The 23,005-nt window shown below is 44.3% G+C and overlaps 1 protein-coding gene across 3 annotated transcripts in view; it reads left to right on the top strand.

Annotated features, from left to right (window-relative positions):
• The window catches only part of CDC42SE2 (CDC42 small effector 2), a 98,430-nt gene that overhangs the window by 1,397 nt on the left and 74,028 nt on the right, over positions 1–23,005 (top strand). Inside the window, exon 1 of one of the 3 annotated variants that reach the window (XM_077299929.1) lies at positions 450–744. The exons of 1 other annotated variant lie outside the window; for it this stretch is intronic. The gene's annotated coding sequence lies outside the window, so the exon portion shown is untranslated. Of the gene's footprint in view, positions 1–449; positions 745–23,005 lie in introns of those variants that run through there. One more of the 3 variants, XM_077299928.1, reaches the window with a different exon arrangement.

Genomic DNA, 23,005 nt, shown 5'->3' with positions numbered 1-23,005 from the left:
AGCTGCTTTCACAAACAGCACCACACCTAGTGATGGTTGAGTCTGGCATTGCACATCAGGAGCCTGTCAGGAGCTACGAGGTGTCCCCATCAGCACCTTCTGGGGGACCATGGCGGCCATGGACAGTCTGGTAATGAACTAGCCCCCCCAGGAGCATTTCATGCTCTAGGAATCCTGCCATCTCCTGGCGTGGTACATATAGGGGCCGATCCAGGGTAAATCTGCCTTGTTTGTTACTTACACAGGGCCAATGGTGTATCTATTGTGGATAGGACAGGGAAAGGGAGAAGCAGCCTAGGCGATGGTTAGTAACCGATGGAGGCCATCATGGCGCCCGGCACAGCCCCATGAGATGGGCACAGGATGGCATGCATGGCACATGTACCCCTCAGAACACGGGGCCGGGCAGTGGTCCCCATGGCTGCGCTGCCCTGTGCCACCACCTGTGGCCGCTGGGTGTGAGGTGCCCGGGCCGCGCTTTGTCTCCTCCTCCCTGCAGCTCTGATCACTCACACACCGAGGGAGGGGGAGATGTGAAGCCATTCAATTCCTCTCCAGCAGCCATCTTCACTTCCTTCTCATTCCTCCCTCTACAGATCAGTAATATCTGCCCGGCTCCGCTCCTCATTCCCCGGGCTGACCGGCGGGCGGGAGGTGACCGGGACTGTGGAGGCAGAGGAGCCCAGGAAGTCCCCTGGCATCCATCCTAGCAGCACAGCGGGGTGACGGGAGGACAGCGGACCGGTGAGTGCATCAGCCGGCAGGGAACGTACCGGTGTGTGCCGGGGCGGCGGAGCATCAGCCTGCTCATCACTGCCGGCCTGCTCTGTGGGCTGTCACCCGGGCAGCTGTGGGGGGCTGGCAGGCTGGGGCATCACCTCTGCTCCATGGCCAGTCATGGGGAGATGGCTGCATAGCAGACGATTGCTCCTAGACGGTTGTGTGTGTGTCCTGTGTATATGTGTACCCACCCGCCAGGGTAGTGTGCTGGCATTACCGTGCATTATACTCTGTGCACATCTACCACCTGTGCCGCCTCCAGCTGCTGCAGCTCTGTCCTGTGCAGACCTCCTGTACACTAGTATTGTGTGTGTACATTATATACACTCCTGTGTCGGCCTCCTGTACACTAGTAGTGTGTGTGTACATTATATACACTCCTGTGTCGGCCTCCTGTACACTAGTAGTGTGTGTGTACATTATATACACTCCTGTGCAGACCTCCTGTACACTAGTAGTGTGTGTGTACATTATATACACTCCTGTGTCGGCCTCCTGTACACTAGTAGTGTGTGTACATTATATACACTCCTGTGTCGGCCTCCTGTACACTAGTAGTGTGTGTACATTATATACACTCCTGTGTCGGCCTCCTGTACACTAGTAGTGTGTGTACATTATATACACTCCTGTGTCGGCCTCCTGTACACTAGTATTGTGTGTGTACATTATATACACTCCTGTGCAGACCTCCTGTACACTAGTATTGTGTGTGTACATTATATACACTCCTGTGTCGGCCTCCTGTACACTAGTATTGTGTGTGTACATTATATACACTCCTGTGCAGACCTCCTGTACACTAGTATTGTGTGTGTACATTATATACACTCCTGTGCAGACCTCCTGTACACTATTAATGTGTGTGTACATTATATACACTCCTGTGTCGGCCTCCTGTACACTAGTATTGTGTGTGTACATTATATACACTCCTGTGCAGACCTCCTGTACACTAGTATTGTGTGTGTACATTATATACACTCCTGTGTCGGCCTCCTGTACACTAGTAGTGTGTGTGTGTGTGTGTGTGTGTGTGTGTGTGTGTGTACATTATATACACCCCAGTGATATGGCCTTTGAGATGAGTATCTATCTATCTATCTATCTATCTATCTATCTATCTATCTATCTATCTATCTATCTATCTCCTTGTCCCTTGTAGGCCTCCTTTACACCGGTGATATGTGTGTGTATATTATATATACACCAAACACAAAGATAAAATATATGGTTTATTCTCTGGATTTCACACACAGGATCCTGAGTTTGCCTGCTGCTCTGTATCCATAAGTTTGTGCTTTTCCTTTATCGCTGAGAGCGCTCGTATTATTTTTCATCACTACATTATATACACCCCTGTGTTGGCCTCCTGTAAACCAGTGATGTGGCTGGCGAGGTGTGTGTGTATACATATATACACCCTTGTGTCCTGTGCAGGCCTCCTGTACACCAGTGATCTGGCTGGCGAGGTGTGTGTATACATATATACACCCTTGTGTCCTGTGCAGGTCTCCTGTACACTAGTGATGTGGCTGGTGAGGTGTGTGTGTGTGTACATATATACACACCTGTGTGCTGTGCAGGCCTTGCATACACCGCTGATGTACCTGGATGCTATCTGTCTATATAATGTGTATATAAATCACTGGGGGACAGTCAGAAGAGGGCCCCTGTGCAAGAACAATATATGAGCCCTTTGCAGTCCAATAGGTCATCATAGTGCACAATCCCACCTGCCTTGGAGGAAGAAGTGGACCCTCTTGCTTTTTGGTGTATGTCCACCTCTGGTATGTATGTATATACACAAACACACACATCTGCTTCCTGTGCAGGCCTCCTATGCATCAGTGGTGCTATATAAATTTATTTTACTCACTTATATAGGACCATTAATTCCTCTGTGCTTTACATACATTGGCACTATCCCCATTGGGGCTCACAATCTAGATTTCCTATCAGTATGTCTTTGGAGTGTGGGAGGAAACCGGAGAACCTGGAGTAAACCCACACAAACACGGGGAGAACATAAAAACTCCTTAAAGATGTTGTCCTTGGTGGGGTTTGAGCCCAGCACCACAGCTCTGCAAAACAGTGCTAACCACTGAGCCACCATGCTGCCCGCCATTGTATATAAATACTACATGTAGCACTGAGTCCCTTCATTGTATACTAAAGTCCTCTGAGAGCTCCAAGCTTCCTCTTGGCACTTAAAGGGGTTGTCCACTACTAGGACAACCCCTTCTTAAACTAAATGTTCAGCCCCGATAAAATAATTCTGCACTCGCCTCCTTTGCCGGGGCCGTTCCCGCAGTCTCGGTACTCGCTCTCCCCGGTGCTGTCATGTGGTGTTGTGACACGTGATGCCATACTTCCTCTTCACGTTCAGTTTGTACTCGCCTCCTTTGCCTGCGCCGTTCCCGCAGTCTCGGTACTCGCTCTCCCCTGTGTTCTCATGTGGTGTTGTGACACGTGATGCCATACTTCCTCTTCATGTTCAGTTTGTCTGTACTCGCCTCCTTTGCCTGCGCCGTTCCCGCAGTCTCGGTACTCGCTCTCCCCTGTGCTGTCATGTGGTGTTGTGACACGTGATGCCATACTTCCTCTTCATGTTCAGTTTGTCTGTACTCTGTACTCGCCTCCTTTGCCTGCGCCGTTCCCGCAGTCTCGGTACTCGCTCTCCCCAGTGCTGTCATGTGGTGTTGTGACACGTCATGCTATACTTCCTCTTCATGTTCAGTTTGTCTGTACTCGCCTCCTTTGCCTGCGCCGTTCCCGCAGTCTCGGTACTCGCTCTCCCCTGTGCTGTCATGTGGTGTTGTGACACGTGATGCCATACTTCCTCTTCATGTTCAGTTTGTACTCGCCTTCTTTGCCGGGGCCGTTCCCGCAGTCTCGGTACTCGCTCTCTCCTGTGATCTCATGTGGTGTTGTGACACGTGATGCCATACTTCCTCTTCATGTTCAGTTTGTACTCGCCTTCTTTGCCGGGGCCGTTCCCGCAGTCTCGGTACGCGCTCTCCCCGGTGCGGTCATGTGGTGTTGTGACACGTGATGCCATACTTCCTCTTCATGTTCAGTTTGTCTGTAATCGCCTCCTTTGCCTGCACCGTTCCCGCAGTCTCGGTACTCGCTCTCCCCTGTGCTGTCATGTGGTGTTGTGACACGTGATGCCATACTTCCTCTTCATTTTCAGTTTGTCTGTACTCGCCTCCTTTGCCGAGGCCGTTCCCGCAGTCTCGGTACTCGCTCTCCCCGGTGCTGTCATGTGGTGTTGTGACACGTCATGCTATACTTCCTCTTCATGTTCAGTTTGTCTGAAGGTGGGGACCGTGACAGCAGCGCTGATTGGGCACTGGACATCACGTGTCACAACAACACATCACAGCCCTGGGACCGCGAGTGCCGACACCGCTGGAACGTGTACACATGGGAGGGGAGTATAGGCTTTATTTTATAAAGGCTGAACATTTAGTTTAAGAAGGTGTTGTCGTAGTAGTGGACGACCCCTTTAAGGTGGCGGTGGAGCTGTCTCACAGCCTTTTCCTGCTCAGTTGTCTCTATGGATCCACTCCGGAGCTGTCGGATTTCATGAATTGCTTCCTCTCTAGTGATCTTCCTGGATTTTACCAGATAGCAAGCCAATAGGGTACCAGTCTGGCTGTAAGACCGGGGTCACACTTGCGAGTGCAATGCGAGAAACTCGCGCATCAATACCTGGCACTCGTGACCGGAGTGTGTGGCTACATGTATTTCTATGCAGCTGAACGCTCCGGTCCTGAGTGCCGGCGGCAGTGTCGGATATTGATGCGAGAGACTCGCGCTGCACTCACAAGTGTGACCCCGGCCTAACCGTGAAGGCAGTGAGCTGCAGCAGCTTCTCCTTTTTCTCTGGCATCCTACACAATCTTCTGGAACGTCTTGATCTGCTCCAGGCTGGGTCTGCAGAAGTCCATGATACTGATGCATTAAAGGGTGGTGCCAGGTAGATGTCATGGTAAGGGGGTTTGTGTCCATCATATACCATTCTCATAGAGCTAGTCATAATGAGGTGTTAGACGGGGCATCGCCATGCCAACCAGATATATACAGTATGTATGTATATACATGTGTCCTGTGCAGGCCTAGTATACATCAGCGATGTGCCTCGTGTATTTGTATATATTATACTTTTCGTGGAAGATTTTTCCAGTGGTGCGCACCTGGTAGTGGGCATGATAATCTCACGTAATTACCGGTAGCTGCTATTTTCCATGTAATTGATGGCTCTATATATAAACACAAGAAGGCACAGAATAAGGCTGGCATTGCCCATGCGCCCTGGTTTCCTTTACTCCTGTCCTGTCGTGACCACAGTGGTAATCATGGCTGTAAATGACCTACAGATTGATTCTAGTTGTTGAGAATGGCCTCCATTGTAATTGGTTTGTGCCGTCGGATAAGCCGTAGTGTGGTGTATAACCAAACGATGTGGTCACCTGTCTGTTTAGAAATGGGATCAGAGGTATGAAAATAATTGTTTATGTCCTATCGAAAATGACAGCGTATAATCATCATCATCGTAATAATATCTTACCTGGCTCTGGGCTTATTCACACGGCACAGAGGCCACACCGCTGCTCAGCACTGAGCCACATGGTCTCCCTATGGCTCTGACATCTGTACAAGGCTATTGTGGTCAGATACTACTGGAGGAGCCTGGAGAGGCGTTATATAGCGCTATGGCTGCATACAATACACGGAGTCAGCATGAGCAGCCTCCCAGTTACAGCAGCTCACGTTCTGGTGTATCAGAGTTGCCCTTGTATTGTATACACAGTAACATATCTGTCGTAATATCTCCCTGTAGGAGAAAGCTGGGGTGATCTTCTGGTGTTTGGTAGGATGAAGCATGCAAAATCTCACATATTGACCCATGTAATAGTGTCTCAGAGTAAGGCCGGGGTCACACATGCGAGAAATACGGCTGAGTCTTGCATGTTAATACCCGGCATTGCCGCCGTCACTCAGGAGCGGAGCGTAGGGCTCCATGTATTGTTATGTGGCCGCACGCTCCGCTCCTGAGTGATGGCGGCAATGCCGGGTATTAACATGCGAGACTCGGCCGTATTTCTCGCATGTGTGATCCCGGCTTATGGCTAAAGGGGCACTGCTTTGATAGCACCATCTTAAATGCCCAAGTCCCCCAAATAAAATAAGAAAAACTTGTACTCGCCTCCTACACTGGCAATCATGTGGCTTTGTCACGTGAGCACAGCAACCAATCCGTGGCTATTGACTGGCAGCAGCGCTCATGTGACACAATGTCACATCACCCACCAGGGCCGTAAATTGATTAAGCACGGGTTGTCCATCAGACGAGCTCTGAACATTGCAGTCCACAGTGCCACTTCTTGTGCCAGTGCTCAGACTGCCTACTTTTTTGCATGCACTAGTATGGTCCATAAGTTGGATCAGACTAGCGTAGAGCCCCAATTATTTTTTTTCCCCACGTGGGCCTGAGGTCCGTGTGGAATGTCATCCATGTGCCCTATCCTGTAGAATAACATTGGTCCGTGTGCCATCCATTGCACATGTGGTCAAAATACATATATGTGAAGGTGCCCTAAGTCAGAGTACGTATGTTACCTACATGAGTATTTTATTATGGCCTGTAGGTACCATTTTCAGACCTCTAAGTGATCCCCAATTAAGCTAATCCCGTGCTTAGTACCCGAATAATGCACACACAGCCCTGTGCTCGTCTGTGACGCCAGATATGATTGAGCAGAGAAAAGCCGTGGCACCTTACATTAGATCATCTGCATATGGCAGCGTGGCCGGTACCCCAACAGGCCCTATGGGCATAGAGACTATTGTCTAGATCTGCCTGAATCGCCTGCCCAACATTCGCATTACTGGACCCTCGCGGCTAAAAGATGACTAGGGTCTCTCATCAGTGAGATCTTGTTTTATGGGGTCTACACTGGACTCCCCTTCATAAAAGCATTGTAACTGGATTTTATTTATGACATGGCCCACACTGCACGAAACACTGCCGGGAATGTAAAGAAACAGTTGGAGAGGCAGTCATGCCCCGGGGGCTTACACTCTATGATGGCTGTCTAGTGAGCCCACTGCCCATAAGTGCCAGCTTTCACATGGCATGGCACTGACAATTCTGTGCGTCTCCCTGTCCTCCCAGGAATTTCAGTCTTCAATATGAGGATTATTTCCTGACGTAAGCATGCTGTCGGCAGTCCGCTGTTATAACCTGGCGTCTGTAACGAATGTCTTATTCTTTATGATAGGGCTGTAGATGCATCCCCTCATTCAGGGGTCCGGGGCTACAAGAAACGCTCCGACTGTCACCAGTGTTTGGGCACTGTCAGCTTTTGCCTCACTTTCCTCAGTGATTTTCACATATAGAAGGAAAACAAATGACACAGCTTCTCCTGTACATTAGTGTTAATCACCATAGTCATCCGTGTGCCGTCCAGGACAAATAGACTTGATCCGTGACTGGGATAAAAAAAAACGGACATGTCAGTGAATTTATTTGTTGTCACAGAGATAAAAAAAAATGAACATATGAAAAAAAATCTCTGAATGAGTTTGGTGACATATGTTTTGCTTCTCTTTTCTTACATAAAATTGTAATTCATAAAAAAAAAAATGTGTGTACATGAGAGTCAAATCAGTGTCCTCTGCTATCTGATATGTTGATCTGCTATAATGTAGCATAAGGTGCAAAATCTATAGTTTGTCATTCCTGTGTCATTAACAGGGTCAACTTCTCTTGTATGCTCGGTGTGATTCATCCCCGCACCTATCGCCAGCTCATTCTGTAGTTTGCTGATGCAGCCAATTTATCCTGAAGAGCGCGCACAGCTGTAAATGCAGCAAGTGTCCAAATACATGGCGTAGGGCTTTTGTCTCGGGTCTATTGAGGACCCTGTCACCTCTAATCTGTTGGGCGATCCATCAAGGGGGCATTGACTGTGGCAGTACATGGTGTGATTGTGTGTTCACCTGTGTACACCGTGATATCACAATATATACTAGGGGTAGTAGTAACTCAATAGCACTGCACTTTCTTCATTGAATTTGCACCTTTTTGTGTAGTGAATTTCTCTTTCCATTTTTTCCTTTGCTGTTTTTTCCCTCCTTATTTAATTATTTCTTTTTCACCTCTTTAAGCTGTTTGCCACTTGTTTTTTTTTTTTAATTTATTTATTTTTTAATAGTCACCGACATTGTCCAACAAAAAAGAAAAATGGCAAACATATTTTAAGGTGCAGAAAAAACCAGCAAAAAAAGAGAAATTCCCTGCAAAAAAGGTGCAAGTTCCTTCGTGAATCTATATATAATCGTCTAAGGGGCACTGTTTGTCTGTCTGTCACGGAAATCCTGCGACCAATCAGCGATGGGCACAGTCCAGCGGCGAATTCGGCATAAAAAAACTCATCGGGTACACCAGCGTCTAAAAGACGCTGCGTGCATATATCCTTGAGCTACATTCCCACGGTGAGTTTTTTAGGCTACTTTCACACTAGTGTCGCACATCGCAATGCGTTGTGCCGACGTATGCTGTGAAAAAAAAGCACAACGGGGGCAGCGGATGCAGTTTTACAATGCATCCGCTGCCCCATTGTAATGTCCGGGGAGGAGGGGGCGGAGTTCCGGCCACGCATGCGCGGTCGGAAATGGCGGACACAACGCACAAAAAAAGTTACATGTAACTTTTTTTGTGCCGACGGTCCGCCAAAACACGCCGCATCCGCCGAACGACTGATGCGACGTGTGGCAATCCGTCGCAATGTGTCGCTAATGCAAGTGTATGGAGAAAAAACGCATCCTGCGGACAACTTTGCAGGATGCGTTTTTCTACAAAACGACGCATTGCGACGTGCGCTGTACGACGCTAGTGTGAAAGTAGCCTTAAGCTGCGTAATGCAAGTAATCTTTTTTCCAGAAATGCAGCAGAAAATCTGCAACATCAAAAAACGCACCAAAACCTCATCGTGGGAACATATCCTTTAGAATATGTGCACATATCAATTAAAATGACATATATAACACACGTATATCTAAATATATATAAAGTATTATAAAATAACAGATGTATACAACAAAATATAAAAGAATACATAACTAAAACAAAATATAACATAACTAAATAAAATCACACATCTATGGCACTAAATAATAATTACAAAAAAAAAAACGGAAAAAGCAAAATTCCGTATTGTGCTATTTCATTGAACCTAAGGACAAATAACACTTTGGGCTGTTTAGTCACATAATATAAATGTTCCATAAGGGTGAGATGTCATTGACTTGAGTAAAGAAGGACTGTTCATTAGACTGGGCTTGTGTATCACAAAAAAAATTGATAACTGCATCAGTCTCCAGAAATAGCATTCTGCGGACTGTCAGACATGAATAATGCAGTGTGTGAATACGCACTCCTACTGTTGGCACTTCTCGCTGCTGCATGTGAAGGTGGCTCTGGGGTGTCCAGCATGCCTGTAAGTAGATTGTGCCACATCAGGCAGCATACCAGCGGTGATCCCCTGGGCATATTACTTATACTGCCATTATAAGAGCCGTGTGACTCCCTTTGGTGGAGTAGGCACTAACCCATGTGTCTGCGCAGTGTCAAAAGTGCAAACAGAAACCTGCTGGAAGTGTTGTCATAGGGTGTGGCTGCTGCAGTGTTGTTTATGGGCATCCAACTAGGCCACAATACAGAAGTATTTGTCACAAGGTCTACAAGGCATGTACTCTGTGCCATGTGAGTGCAGGTGTCTGGCACAACGCTCTTCCTCCATCCTGAATTCCCTTTCTGAAACAAATGAAATGCAGCAGTAATTACCAAGTGTGGACGGCGTACAGACTCCTCCTTTACCTGGCACAGTCTGGCTATGTTCACACTATCAGTATCTGTAAGCAAAATCCAGGCGTGGGTGATAATACAGAAGTGGTGACGTGTTTACTTTCCCTCTGATTGTCCCTCTCCTGGTTTTGGCTTACACACACTGAGGTAAAAAACTGACCAAATACCGATCGTGTGATCGTAGCCTTACCACATTCACATGTTCTGTATTTGGTCAGTTTTTTACCTCAGTGTGTGTAAAGGTTCCGTCACATTTAGCGAAGCTGCAGCGATCTAGACAACGATGCCGATCGCTGCAGCGTCGCTGTGTGGTCGCTGGAGAGCTGTCACACAGACAGCTCTCCAGCGACCAACGATGCCGAAGTCCCCGGGTAACCAGGGTAAACATCGGGTTACTAAGCGCAGGGCCGCACTTAGTAACCCGATGTTTACCCTGGTTACCAGTGTAAATGTAAAAAAAAAAACCACATACTCACATTCCGTCCCCCGGCGTTCTGCTTCCCTGCACTGTAAGCGCCGGCCGTAAAGCAGAGCGGTGATGTCACCGCTGTGCTCTGCTTTACGGCCGGCCGGCGCTTACACAGTGCAGGGAAGCGGACGCCGGGGGACGCGACAGACACCGGAATGTAAGTATGTAGTGTTTTTTGTTTTTTTTTTACATTTACACTGGTAACCAGGGTAAATATCGGGTTACTAAGCGCGGCCCTGCGCTTAGTAACCCGATGGTTACCCTGGTTACCAGTGAAGACATCGCTGAATCAGCGTCACACACGCCGACTCAGCGATGTCTGCGGGAGATCCAGCGACGAAATAAGGTGCTGGCCTTTTAGCTCCGACCAGCGATATCACAGCAGGATCCTGATCGCTGCTGCGTGTCAAACACAACGATATCGCTATCCAGGACGCTGCAACGTCACGGATCGCTAGCGATATCGTTGTTAAGTTGTTCAGTGTGAAGGTACCTTAAGCCAAAACCAGGAGTGGATGATAAATACGGAAGTGGTGACGTGTTTCTATTATACTTTTCCTCTGGTTGCTCCTCTCCTGATTTTACCTTACAGATACTGAGGTAAAATACTGATCAAAAACTGATCATGTGACCATAGTCTTAGGCCACGTTCACACGTTTAGTATTTAGACAGTATTTTACCTCAGTATCTGTAAGCTAAAACAGGAGTGGGTGATAATACAGAAGTGGTGACGTGTTTCTATTATACTTTTCTTCTGATTGTTATTCTCCTGATTTTACCTTACAAATACTGAGGTAAAATACTGATCTGAAACTGATCATGTGACCGTAGCTTTAGGCCACGTGCACACGTTCAGTATTAGGTGATTTTTTTTTTACCTCCGTATTTGTAAGTCAAAGCCAGGAGTATGAAAAAACAAAATGTTGCCAGCTCACCTCTCCTAGTGTGTAATTCCCAATACAGGTCCGAGCCTCGCGCAGATCAGGGCTGAGCGGCCACAGGAAAAAAAGGAGTGGTGATCCAGCGACGTAGGATAGGGGCCCTTTTTAAGTAAAATAAAGCTTTTATTGAGCCATTTAAAAGAAACATTTAGTGCTTAATCCACTTATAGGCACATGGTTGGCACAGGTACTATAGTAAAAACCAAGGCATTTCAACTTGTCTTATTCATGTATTTGTCCTTTTATAAAATTGTTCATGTAAAAAACTAAAAAAACTTTGTCCAGATGGCACATGGATATACAAAACGGACATGCACACTGAAAAAAATTACATGGAAGTGTGTGAGGGAACATTTGCACAAAAAAATGAAAGTCCTGATTAAATAATTTTTTTTAACCCTTTAATGACCACTGATACACATTAACAGTCCCTCGTTGCCGTTTTTAAAACATCGATCGGGAATAAGGGTAAAGCCCACCACCACCACCACCCCAGATTAAGAAAATATCTGGAGAACATGATCAGGTCCCATTTTTTTCCAGTCCCCAACCAAAATAAATAAAAATCTGGTCACAATGAAACTAATCAAAGAAGTGCCTGCCTTAGTCAGGCAATAAGCCGAAACGCACGTTGGGGAGGCACGCCATCCCAGGAGAGTGAGACCTCACTATTTTCCTAAGCATTCTTACACTTCTTTGATTAGTTTCATTGTGACCAGATTTTTATTTTGGTTGTCTCCCTTCTCCATTTTTTGCAACATTGCCTTTCTAATGTACTTATACACCATGTTTGCTTTTTCCAATTTATTTATATACTATTTTCACTCTTGTTTTTATCTCTTCTTGCTTGCATTGACATCACCTTTACATTGAGTTTTTCATTTCTATGACACATCTACACCAAGCACTTTACAGCTGACTACTGTGTATTTTATGTATAACACTTTTTAAATACATTTTTTTTTCTTCTCCAATTTTCATACATTTTCTACTGTTCACTTCATCATTAATTATTTTTTACATTGTGAATCGCAACTTGGCCTTATTATATCTTTAATCCGTTACTTTTGGCCATTAGTTTCATTTTTTGGTGGATGTGCGTCCTTAGTGTTAATCGACTGCTTTGTATACATTGTCTCTCTTTTGCTCCCATTATTGTGTCTCTGATTTTATAATAAAATTAATAAAATATTACATCATATACACTAAATTTTACACTTTTTGTCGGTTTGGTCCTTTTTGATTTTTCCTTTACAATCACAGTGATCAAAAGTCCAATAATTAGTAAATCAGCCCGTGTCATCCCCTCAGTCAGATTATTTATTTATTTTTTTATTTTAGAATTTTTATTTCTTTCATACTTTGACTTTAGCATTGGGGTTAAGAGTTGGGCTTAGAAATGGGGTTTTTCAAAAGTTTTTTTTTTTTTTTTTTTAAATATGACATTCAGTATGACGACCTAATTTTATCAAATTCTGTGTTGTACTGTACCCAATTTATTATACATTTTTGAAGTTGGTCTATTTTATACTAACTCCAAATCCAGCAAAATGGACACTGACTCTGACTTCACAGCCCTGCTTTAAAGTACTGTTACCCTAGGCACAGCAATTGACTGATAAAATGGCCAACACTTCCATCTTTGTTGTCTTAAAAATTCTAGTCTGTCGACAGCACCTCTGTGAACTGTACAATCTCACGTTGTATTGCATCGATGGGCATGAAGTGTGTTCATTCCTGTCTCTTTAAATGCATTTGTGAGACTGTTTCTTTAGGGTATGTGCACACGTCTAGAATGCATGCATTTTCCTGAGATAAACCTGAGGTTTTCCGCAGGAATTCTGCATAGGTTTTTTGCGCGGATTTTGCGCGTTTTTTTTTTGCGGATTTTATGCAGATTTTTTGCGTTTTTTTTTCTGGACACTCCAAAACAATGGGAAATCCGCATAAAATCCGCAAAAATAATGAACATGATGCTTCTTTTCCGGCAATGCGTTTTTTTGCGGAAAAAAAACGCATCATGTGCACAAAAATTGCGAAATGCATTCTAAATGATAGGATGCATATGTGTGCGTTTTTTTATGCGTTTTTATCGCAAAAAAAGAGCAAAAAACGCAAAAATTCCTGAACGTGTGCACATACCCTTAATAAACCCGACCATATAGATGCAATCTACCGTATGTGACCAAAGCCTAAACTAAGCAAGAAAACGAGTGAACACTGCACAGTAGAAAGCTCATAAGGGAGCAGAGCGAGTTGTTTATGGTATATCACATTCTTGTAACTGACAACCGTGCATCATAAGGCAGTTCAGCAGTGATTCAGCTTTTTTTATTTCCCGGCTTTGTGTAGATATGAGGTGTGTTTTACAGCTGCCTTCTAACGTTCGCTTGGTATGCAGCACTTTATAAACTAAGAAAACGAGGGTGATGCTATAGTTGTAAGCCACGTAAACTCGTAATAATGGTTTACATGGATCTCCTAGGTATTAATCTTCATCTCAGTGACTACAAATTCTGCATCATGTAGCATTACACATTCCTAGGACTTGGCATAGTTTGTAGCTCTTCACGCATTGGCATGTGATGAGTTCATCAAATTCAAGAAGGGAAAACATAATAGAGGAGACTTGGGCTAGGTCTGCACGGTAACGTATGTCGCGTGACAGCAATTCTCAGAGCAGTCGCACTATCTAGAACTTGTCTACGGCTAGCTGTTGCGCAGTTATTTTAGCGCTGTGACTTTACTCTGCAGAAATGGGTAAATTGCTGGGAAGACGTACCCACATCAGTCTCATGGGCCTTCCATTGAAGTCTATCTGTGTGACCAGCAGCAGGAAATCCAACACATTGGTTAACAGTTGCAATGTTGTCGCAGAAGGTCACAGGTCGCAACGCGACACCATAGAATTGATTAGGTGAAATGCAACACTGCAATTTTTTTATTGTGCCATATATGTTGTCTAATCCTTATCGAGTCAATTTTTTTGCATAATTTCCTGGAAAAAGGTTGTGCATGAATATCAAAGACCCCACAGCCTTTTTTTTTCCCTAGACGTAAACCACGTTAATTGTTTTACAGGTTAATTTTTTTTCCAGTTCATTGACGTAAACAACCTAGCATTGCCCAGTGGGCGAAGTTTAAGTGTATGGCTCATTATTACTAGTAAATGTTCTTTAGTAAGCCCTCAGGTTGTCCATGATCTGACTTGGAAGTATGGTATTTACCCATATTTTTAGTGTTTACACCATATCCTTAATATACCAGATTTTTTCCAGTCCTATGGATTAATATATACCTAATTTAATTTAAGAGGTACATGGCCCTTCATGAAACGTGGCGCTTCTGTCAGCTGTCATGCGCCACAGTCAGAATTGTACTCCAGTCATTGGTGCAAGTCATTCATTACCACTATAACTATCATCACTTTTGACTTAATTCAACATTCACATTTTTTATAAAGCATTTTTTTTTTACTTGTGTTTTTTGTTCTGGTGAATGTTGCACCAAATTGATAAAACAAATTTCTTATATTTTACTATTCCCAAAAATATTTTAGACATGTTAATCTACAAGCAAGAGCACCTTATACTCTCAGTAAGGCTTCTTTTACACTTGCTGTGATTTTGCCACCCCAATAGATTTCTATGGGGCCCCTAAATTTGTCAGAGCGCCGTATGGCCGTGAAAAAATATCGAGCCAGCTCGATATTTTTCACGACTTACGGACACGGCCCCCATTGAAAATCAATGGGGCCACAAAAACAACGGAAGCTTGTTTTTGCGGTGCGCCGTGGTTACCGTATTTGCGGAACACCTTTTTTTTTTCAATACTTTTTCCCTAGTATTCGAAACCAGGAAAACGGCGATCCGCAAGATTTTTGCGGCAGACCGTGAAAATCATGGCAATACGGCCTGCAAAAAACCCGGTAAGTGTAAAAGAAGCCTAAAGGTACATTCACCTCCACACTAAAAACTAGGGCCAGATCTGCTCATTGTTAGGCTCTGTTTTGACGAGCTGACGATTGGGAAATAAGTGTTTATAGGACTGCTCGTTCCAGACTATCAGTCCATTTTAACGGGGAAGCAAACAACTGACATATCGTTCCTCAGGCTAAAGGATGAATATTTCGGCAGCACATCAAACTTTGTAAACAGCAAGTGTGCTGCCTATAAAATTCTAATGTGTGCACAGGACATTCATATTAGTAATTGTTCTGAGTGCACAGTGTGTTCGACTGGTCTAAACGGGCAATTAACCAACCACCAATCAGTGATCGTTTAACAACCGCAGTCGCCAGTAGAATCGCTTGGGTTCTCCACCGCTCGGACTATTCAGATTAGAAAAATGAATTAAAACAAGAATAACTAAACTAAAATAGATGCTGTAATCCAGACCCTAGATCTCAAGCCTCTAATATAAGGTTGAGCCATATAGCTTAGTATGTCCCACTGAACAATGCCAGTCTGTTCACCACAATGGAAGAAATAATAAATCTGTGACTGGGAGGCCACGGCACGTACTCCAAAACGACTATTGTGGTTAGTGTCTGGGGAAATAAAGATTATGGAGTCCTTGGTATTTATGCAGTAAATTATAGCAAGAAAGAGAGAAATTTCTTGGATATTAGTCTGTCAAAACCCATCGTATGCCAACATGTGAGGAGCTATAAACTATGCCAACGGCCGTCACGTTCTAGGAGTGTGTAATGCTACATAATGCAGAATGCACTAAAGTGAAGATAAATACCTAGTAAATCTCCATGAAATCATTATTATACGTCTGTGGCTTACAATCATCATAGCATCATCCTCATTTTCTTCTAGATTATAAAGTGCTGGAGAGAAATATGTGCGAGAGCTGCACATCAAGCTAAAGTTATAGGTACCTGTAAAACACACCCCATCTCTGAACAGCCTGGAAATTGCCCTTTCCATACGCTTTAACCCCTCAATCGCCTATCCACAGCAGCATTATCACTTATTGCATTTTTATGGGTGGTGGAATAACAAAAATAACATTTAAACTTTTTCTCTTCGGGACAATTACTATAGAGGTTAAACAATTTTATATATTTATAGAATACATTTTTTTTTCTCAATCTTCATATGGGACTTGATTCTGCAATTGTTAGATCACCTGTGATCACTCTGATCACATTAAATATTGCAATGTGTAATAAATATTATGGCTTCTCAAGATGCTGTGCAACCCATCGGCACCCTGGGTTGGATCACATCGCTTACATGTCAGTGATTGACAGGGGCATTTAAGAGGTTAACAGGTGCTACTAGAGGCAGATGCTGGGCATCTGACCCGTGTGGAGTGGGCTCAGCTTCAGAGCCAACCCACAAACCCCCACACGCACCCTGACACTCTCTGTGATGTGTATATATCCGCCATAAAACATTAATGGGTTAAAATGGTGCATGTTAGACTTAGTAGTACACTTGGATACTGGAGTACAATTGCGCAAACATAACAAAAAAATAAAGCTGAGATGAAATCAATGGGGGTGAGATATAAGATGAGGAAAAAGAAACTGGAAAATTAGTTCTCCCCTTCCCTTTCTTTCAAAATTCCATCCGTTGGCGCTTTACTCCACCGATCTGCTTTGTTTAGAGCAGTTCTTAGAAGCTTCTGTACTTGGTTTTGTAGTTTTAGTTCCTTTCACTTCAATGGGATGAAGTTGTAATATCTGGCACAATCGCTACTAAAAGTACAGCATACGATGAAGTTGTTGGGATCCTGCAGCTCCTTCCAACTGCTGATTGGTGGGAATACAGAGTTGGAACCATAGGAATCAAAGTACTCCTGGTCTATGCTAAAGGCCCCCATATATTAGACTACCGCTGACCGAACACTCGACAGGTGACGTCCGGGAAGGTAAGGTCCCATTCTGAACTGCCAATCTTTCTGATCTCTAGACATAAGCTACCACAAATCAGGGCCTCTCTCATAGAAAACACACCAGTGCTTGGCAGAGCAAGGACTCCTAGGTGTGGAGAGTTGGGCAACATGGCTGTCGGCCAAGCCAACATTCAACTGACAGCTATTTAAAGTGTGTGAGGTGCTAAAAGGGCTTATCGGGGACTTTTGTATTTTTCTTTTTTACGGGGTTTAGAACTTAACAAGCAGGTAGTCGCTGCAGACATCATCCTGATTGACCGCTAGCTTCCTGCAGTTAGCCAGCGGGGAGCCAGCTGTCAGTCAGCATGACATCGGCAGAGACGCCCAATCGACAGAGCAGAAGAGAAGCTGCCCTGTTGATGTGACATCACAGGAAGCAATATTGGTTTGGAAATGCCTACTTGTAAGTTCTTAAAAAAATATATCAAAAGTCCTGGATAACACCTTTCAGTTTAGATGAACAATTCTGAAGAACTAGAGTACCCTTTTACCATAGAGGGAATTTAGCCAATGTTTTTGAACATTCTGGATAAAACGAATTGTGCATTATGTCCAGTGCATGGCTGAAGAGTTTGTGTTGGAAACCGTGAACCATGTACTGTATCATGTACCACCCTCTTGGGCCCTGCCCTAGGCATAATACATTGAGAAAGTTGTACTGCCATTTCTGGGAAGCACCATAACAACCTGACAGATCCCAGGTCTCACATTTCCGAGACCCTTTGGAAGATGAATTCTGCCATCTGGATTATTTGCCACTAGATTTGAGATCTCCGTTTTGTCAGGATTGTGCCTTGTACTAGAGATTTTACCACCTCTGTGACTGTACATTGGGGGTCCGTGTGCCAGAACTCTTATCTTCTTATAGGAGCCACACGTCTGATGGTTAGGCTCCTGTATGTAGACGGCTCCTCGGTCTACTACCAGAGGTTGTAATCCAGATGTCTGTAGTGACCTTTGTACTTTGTACCCAATACGATAGTTGTGTGCCCGGTTAGAAGATGAGCCATACCGCGGGGGGGGGGCATTTTATTGGCACATGTCTTCATTACTGATCATGCAGAACTTCGGGGCAGACCTTATCTCATGGTACTGTTCAGTGACTGAAATGCTCATAGATGGCTGCACATGAGGGAAATGTCCTGACGTTGGGGGGCGTCTTCATGGCACACATGTATTCAGTTATTCCAGACTACTGCTGTCTGTTCCGTCTTGTGCGGTGTATAAATTTAGCTCTTGGCCTACTTTTCACTTTCTTATAATACCCCATAGGAAGTGTGATCTTTAAAGGGCCCTAAAGACCAATTAATACAGTAGACGGCCGAAAAGGGAATGTAATTGGTCATGTGTAATCCCAATAGGTGCCTGATATACTGTGTATTCCACATGTTCTTACCTATTTACTGTGCTGATGAGCTGGAGATAATACTATGGAATTATCGTATGTCCCAGTAGACTTACACACAGCTTTTTCCTTATGTAGTCTCTGTAATGTTCCTCTGTAAATTGGCATGTTCTGATCTTACACACACACCAACTCTGACTCCTTAACAGGCTAATAACTAGTAATGATATACAATCTTTTATTAACTTTGTTTGATTATACAATATTGAAAAACCAACCAGCCGTCCTTTACTTCTGCTCCCCAGGTCCAGCCCTGTGTCTCTGCTGCTCCCAGTGTCTGTTATTGTCCACAGCACTGATGTCACATCGGCAGTGCTGCATCCGATAACTGAGCTCAGCTCTTCCTGAGTTGACCGTAGAGCTGCTGATTGGCTGCAGTGCTGTTAATGTGACGCCAGCACTGCAGACAATAACAGACTCTAGGAGCAACAGAAGAAACTCTTCACTGGACCTGGGGAGAGTGAGAAAGGTTCATTTTTATTTTTTTTAAACAAATTGCAGCTGGGGTATGGGTATTCCAAAATCGGAAAAAACAGTTTAATAACAATTACGGTAAATAGATGTTCTTTTTAAACTGGATTTGGTATATTTTTTTAGATTCCGACTGCACAGCACTGGGAAACCCAACATCATCAAAACATTGTTCAAAACCATAACCTTAACGGGAATAAGTCTTGAAAACATGAACTGTTGTATGAATCAGGTGTGAGTTGAACATGTTTCATCATTTTTGGTCCTCTATATTTTCAGGTCACTCTTAGTGATGAGTGAGCGTGGTCAGATAAGGCATTATCCGATCATACTCACATGCTAACATAGTGTCTTCGGCGTGCTCGGAAAGAAAACAAATCCCTGCATGTGTTGCGACTGTCAAACAGCCGTGAGACATGCAACAGCGGGGACTCAAACATTTTTTTCGAGCATGCCGAAGTCACTTGGTTAGCACCCGAGCCTGCTCAGATAACACCTTATCTGAGCACATTCACTGATCACTAGTCACTATTCATATTTTTACAAATCCTACAATTTTCAGTCAGACCACTGAGCCTTATAATAGTCTGACACCTCTTGTTATTTAGAGATCACACATTAGTTGTCATTATCATCACAGACAGGATTACAATGAAAAGCAACACAAAAAACACAGGATCCACCATTCACAATCAGTGATCACAGCTCACTTCCTCCCCCTCTCTGCACAGATTATGCCTAGAAAGCCCTCCCATAGAACAGAAACCTGAATAAAACTATGAAATAAAATGGACAGCTTAGTAGAAAAAACATATCTAGGTGACACATTGCCCATGAAGGTGTGCGTGCCACCCCACTGATATCGTTCTTATGCTTTTAGTAACCACGTTAAATTATGGTGTATGTAATTAGGCGGGCACAGTATGCTAGTAATTATCAGTCATACGTCACGGTCTACGACTCTGATAATTATATATGAAGAAATGGCTCAATACGACATTTTTATGGAAGGGGTTTCCCAAAGAAGCAGAATTGAGCAAAGTGTCAATATCCACATGAATCTTTTCCAGTTGACCAATCCTTGTCTTGGTAGACACATCAGATATAGAATCACTTCTTCCCCTCTAGTCCAATGGCTGACAAGCTAATGTCTTTTACTACACGAGTGGTTTGTCTGTCCTCCTCCTCCATAGACACGTTAACAGCTGTTGACGCTCTGCCAATGCCAAGCACATTTACACTAGTCTCTGCCAAAAATGCCCGTAATATGCCCTATAATGCTGAAAAATGTCTGCCTTCAGCTCCACTGCTGGACGCTGCAGCATTCTTCAGACGGCTCATTCATTTTCATGTTAGATGTCTCTAATTTTGGGTAAAGGTTATGAGCGTCCAGAGTAGTTTCTGACACGGCATATTGTCTGACTGCAGGATCCTCCTGTATTCACAGCCTGACCAGTCACACAGGAAACCGATCAGCACTAGCACCTGGATAAAGTAGCGGGTGTCCCCAATGTGCCCAATCTGTCAGCATCATGCTCTGTATCCACTCCTAATTTGTTATGGGTTTTTTATTTTTTGACACTTTTTGTAATAAGGTGCTAAATTCTCTTCATGTGTCATCATCCATATCATATTTCTTTACAGCAAAAAAAATATATTAGTAAAGCCTAATGGTGTAATACATGGCAGGCCTCATCAGTGCACAAATTCATGGTCTGAGCAAGGGCTGTGATATCCAGGTTCCTTAATACAAATACAGCCTTTGTAATGTTAAAGTTACCTCAAAATACAGAGCTATGGGTGTATGAATGGTAACTGTTTCTCATGGATGTGATGTCACACACTACCTGTAATGTTTATTCTGTTATTATGGCTTTGGGCGCATACTCGCCTGCGAGAAACTCGGATGAGTCTCGCATGTTAATACCCGGCACTCAGATCGGAGCGTGCAGCTGCATAGGAATACATGAAGCCGCACGCTCCGATCTGAGTGCCTGGTATTACCATGCGAGACTCATCCGAGTTTCTCGCAGGCGAGTATGAGCCCTTTCTCTTTAGCTAGTCTGTAAACTGTCGCATCCGCTCACTATCCAGATTCACCATAAAATGGCAGCGGCACTCTCTGCCTCTGCAGACTATGATAGTCCCGCCTGATTATATGGTATAGCACAGCCAATGTGATAGCTGCAAGGCATTATGGGGAAGCCTGCTTAACCGTGCCTGAATGTGGACCTTCTCTGGTGGTTGCAATCTTCTGGCTGAGGCCATTTTAGTCATCTTACACAAATTGAGTAGCAAATTGTTCAGTGAAATCCTAAAAATTTGACACATTCAATTTGCGTTGAATCAATACACTCAGCATGTTTTATTTCGGGGCAGGAGACCCGTGGCTGGTCTGGACATTGGGGGGGTCTCCACTCAGACCATGAATGTTGCATGAAACCAGCCTCAACTGGTTGACATGAGTTTTGTCATTGGTCCATTAGGATATGGCTCGTAGTATTGTTACTTGTTCTATTTTGATGATTCGTTATAGGAGGAGTAAAAACAAATTAATGCAAAAAAAAAACAAAAAAACCCTCTGTGCTGAGATGGATACAAACTGGTCCAGGCAGTCGCCAATCATTCCTTGTGCAACGTGCTGTTACTTCTGGGGAAAATGATGGAGCTTGCAACGGAGGCTCCTATGCAGGTGTGAACTTAGAGGGAATCTGCCCCCCCCCCATTAATATGGGCATACAGACAATAGAAATGTTACACTAGTTCTCCCTGTATGCTAATGGTCTTGTTGAGGAGATATCTTATATTTTTTCTTAATGTTAATGGTTTCTTCCAGGCTCTGGGCGTGCGATGCTGTAAGAAATCCCTGCCTTCTGTCTTAAGTGTAATACTACCCACCTCCCATGCATGTCAGTTATGGCCCCGGAATCCCGTGCCTGCGCCCTGTACTCTCTCAGACATACGTACCTCATCTCCCTTCTATGGCGACTTCTGCTCCAGTGACCTCCGGTGTGCACGCCGATAAGGTGCTCTCCTCACTTCCTCCCTGCATAGTCATCACCATGTACACATGGTTCCTAGCGATGACTATGCAGGGAGGAAGTGGGGAGAGCACTTTATCGGCGCACATGTTGGAGGTCACAGTGACTCGCCTGTGCAGAAGATCTTAGAATACAGTGCCATAGGGAGGATGAGGTACAGTATGTATGTCTGAGGGAGTGCAGGGAGCAGGATTCTGGGGCCATAACTGACGCTAATGGGAGGATGTATTACAATGAGGAGAGGGGCAGGGATTTCTTAGAGCACCGCACGTACCAGAGCCTGTAAGAAATCATTAGCATAAGGAAAGAATATAAGATATCTCCACAACAAGACCGCTAATATGAGGTAGACAGGTAGGACTAGTGTAACATTTCTATTACCTGTATGCCCATATTAGTAGGTCACATATGATCTGGGGGGTGACACATTCCCTTTAACCTTAGATTGCAAGTGTCATTGAAATTGGCATACTCTTCTGAAATTGCATGTTTTTCCCCCATGATGAATAAATAATGTTTTAATAATTTAATCCCTGCATAAAATCGGCTTTTGCTATCACTCCCCATTCCGCTGTATATTACTTCTGACCATTTAGCTGTACTTTACTGCCTTTGTATAAAGACAATGCCATCACATGTATAATACATGCCCTCCAATGTACGGTAAGTATTCCCAAGGAGATGGCAACATACTTGCAAGGCTGAAACCCTATTGTCCATGAGGTCCAGCTTGTGGCTGTTTTACAATTACTGCTGCAGAGCTCACCTAAAATTAGAAAATGTTTGTTTCCAGTACTGCCTAGGACGTGCTAGCTTCTTAGGGTAGGTGCACACGATCAGTAATTGCTGCGGGTTGGACGCTGCGTACTTATGCAGCGTCAAACCCGCAGCTGCCAGATGTTACAGTATAATGCAGAGGTGGGGAATCTTTTTTTGTGCCAAGGACCATTTGGATATTCATACCATCCTTCAGGGGCCGTACAAACTCCGCCCACAAAGTACATCCTGATTCTGGCACTGGTGTCAGGATGTAATCTTTCATTGCATGCCCTTCAGTGTCCAGTAGTGAACACTGCGTGTGTGTGCTAACAGAGCAAGAAGAAATTAGT

The sequence above is a fragment of the Ranitomeya variabilis genome, chromosome 1, assembly GCF_051348905.1.
Source record: "Ranitomeya variabilis isolate aRanVar5 chromosome 1, aRanVar5.hap1, whole genome shotgun sequence".
NCBI lineage: Eukaryota > Metazoa > Chordata > Amphibia > Anura > Dendrobatidae > Ranitomeya > Ranitomeya variabilis.
This window is presented reverse-complemented; position numbering and strand designations above follow the sequence as displayed.